General features: G+C 47.7%; 1 non-coding gene across 1 annotated transcript; it reads right to left on the bottom strand.

Moving 5' to 3' along the window:
• Window positions 1-224: 224 nt before the first annotated feature.
• LOC118891378 lies at window positions 225-331 on the bottom strand. Its single transcript, XR_005018962.1, has one exon. It is a non-coding gene; the product is annotated as a U6 spliceosomal RNA (small nuclear RNA).
• Window positions 332-2,818: the final 2,487 nt, after the last annotated feature.

The following is a 2,818-nucleotide window of genomic DNA, read 5'->3' as shown; positions in this document are numbered from 1 at the left end:
AGACAGAGGGGTAATTTTCCAAAGAAACTAGGTGTCCTGGTACCAGGGAGGAGGGGACTAAATGCTGGACAGAAAGCAGTAGGTATCCCAGAGCTGGGACTTTCCTTGGGTGTGAAATTTAAGAGGGCACCAAAAATTCAACAAGTTAAATAATATTTTAATGCACTATTTTTAAAAACTGAACTAGCAAACTGCAGCCTGAAAGCTGGTTGCCTTTTTCTAAAAAAAATATAGAACTCTTCACAAATTTGTGTGTCATCCTTGCACAGGGGCCAGGCTAATCTTCTCTGCATTGTTTCAATCTGAGTATATGTGCTGCCAAAGCAAGCACCTGGCCGCCTGTTTTTATTACAGCGGCTGGGCTGCTTCCTTTGGGAGTTAGGCTCTGCCTCACGACTGCCTGCAACATTGTTGATGTTCTAGAAGAAACTGTCTGGTCCCTGAGGCTTCTTGGAAACCAGGAATTGTGAGATGCTCTTTTCCTATGACAACTCTAAATTGGCCTCCTGACTCAGAGAGGTGTGGGAAAGCAGAGGATGCCCCGTGTCCCTAACAATTAAGATCAAACTCCATATTAACAGCACAAGCCATTCACTAGATTTTGAAGAAAGAAGAATGGCGGGAGGCCTTGGATTCAAGCTAAGCCTCCGCCTGATATCTCTAGCCCCGCACTCAGGCTCCTCCACCCCAGGCTCATGAGGGCAGGCTCAGCCAGCTTGCTGGCGATACGTGAAATCTGCTGGGGACAAATGGAGGAAGAGGCAGACCCTGTCCAGTTTGCTGCCAGCCCAAGGCAGGCCTTGCTGTTCTGTGTGGGCACGTTATGGCTTCAGTTACTGAGCCAGGCTTTATCCTCTGTGACAGCTCATAAAAAATCAACACAGTCTTAAATGCTATCAGAAGCTTGTGCCTAGAAACAGCTTGTGTTGATGAAAGGGAGAAAGGCATCTTTCCTTCTAATCGCATGTGTGACTAGGAAGCCAGTATTTCATTAACAGGACCACAGGTAACCAGTAGAAGTGACTAGTAACTCATAGGGAAGCCAAACATGTCACTTTAAATAACAATCTCTATTTACTTCTAAGAAACACATTCCTGGAAACATCATTAAGAGCCATTTGTCAGCTCTGTGACCCTGGTGAGTCAACTGGACACTTAACCATTTGGGTGCTCGGTCTCTCCAGGTGTGAGGTGAGGGACAGGACTTGAGTGATCATCTCTGAGGTCCTTTCCAGCTCTGGCATGCTACAGTCCTACCAGATGGGGGGTCATTTCCCTTCCCTCCCTTCCCAAGCAGAGGTAGGCAGCCCCATAACAGCTGTGGCGCCAGAGGACCAGGGCAGGATACATGGTCAGGGCATAAAACCTGTATATACTGGCAAGTAGGACTGATGTGCAAAATAAATTTGCACTGTCGCCTACTATTAGAACGTAGTTTAAAATAATCTCAGGGGGACTTCTCTGGTGGCACAGTGGATAATACTCCACGTTCCCAATGCAGGGGGCCCAGGTTCGATCCCTGGTCAGGGAACTAGATTCCACATGCATGCCGCAACTAAGAATTCACATGCCACAACTAAGGAACCCATGTGCTGCAACTAAGGAGCTGGTGAGCTGCAACTAAGGAGCCCTGGAGCCACAGCTAAGGAGCCTGCCTGCTGCAACTAAGACCTGGTGCAACCAAATAAATAAATAATAAAAAGTATAAAATAAAATAATCTCAGGAATGTATTACATTCCCAAATAATTTTTTTCTACACACTTGTGATAGTTTGGGTCCTCTGAGAAGCAGATGCCAAGAGGGGAGGGAAACACCTGTGAGGGAAAAGGAGCAGGGGGAACTGGGGGAGGTGGAGAGAACCTCCAGGACCCAAAGCAAGTCTGTCAGCTGTGAAGGGAGAGGGGGACACAGGAAGGCTGGGGAGGAAAGGTCTCAAACCTACAGCACCATTCTGAGAATGTTTCAGATAGACTGAAATCATTTTCCTAGGGCTGCCAGAACAAAAGACCGTGGACTGGGTAGCTTAAAGAATGGAAATTTCCCCACAGTTCTGGAGGCTACAAGTCTGAGATCAGGGTGTTGGCAGGATTGGTTTTATTCTGAGGGCTGTCTTCTTGGCTTGTAGATGGCTGTCCTCTCCCTGTGTCTGCACTTCATCTTCCCTCTGTATAGTCCTGTACCCTAATCTCCTCTTCTGATAAGAACACCAGTCATATTGGGTTAGGGCCCACCATTATGATCTCATTTTAATTTAATTACCTCTTAACAAGTCACATTCTGAGGTACTGGGGTTAGGACTTCAACACATGAATTTGGGGGGACACAATTCACTCTGTAACAGACAGGTAGGGTGTCCTCAAGCCACAGTTGCCCATTAGAGGAGCCATGCATCTCACAGCAACGGGACTGCATGAATATCCCCACCATGTTCTGTCCTTGGCTGGAAGCAGCCCACAGGAAGCTTGGCCTTGTGCAAACACCATGGTGGATTCAAAGAGGCTGCAGCTGGGGCCGTCAGTTAATTATCCCCCTGCTGGCAGGAGATCTGTGGCGCATTTCCAAGCTCACCGCGACCTTCAATCTTCATTTACTAAATTGCTCAAGAAAAATAAATTGACCACCTATTAGGTACTAGGTGAGTGAGTCTCAACCCTGATTACATGACAACAAAATTAGCAGTGGAGATTTTGTTTTCCAGTGCATTTTTCTGGGCCCCATCTCTGCAGGGGGTCACTGAGCTTGAGAGCTGGTGTGCCAGGGGCTTGGGTGGGGAGGGTGCTGAATGGGACAGCCTTTGCCCACTCGGAGCTCTGGGAC

The sequence above is a fragment of the Balaenoptera musculus genome, chromosome 2 (assembly GCF_009873245.2).
Source record: "Balaenoptera musculus isolate JJ_BM4_2016_0621 chromosome 2, mBalMus1.pri.v3, whole genome shotgun sequence".
NCBI classification, from domain to species: domain Eukaryota; kingdom Metazoa; phylum Chordata; class Mammalia; order Artiodactyla; family Balaenopteridae; genus Balaenoptera; species Balaenoptera musculus.
The sequence above is the reverse complement of the archived record's forward strand: the minus strand, read 5'-3'. Positions and strand labels throughout refer to the sequence as shown.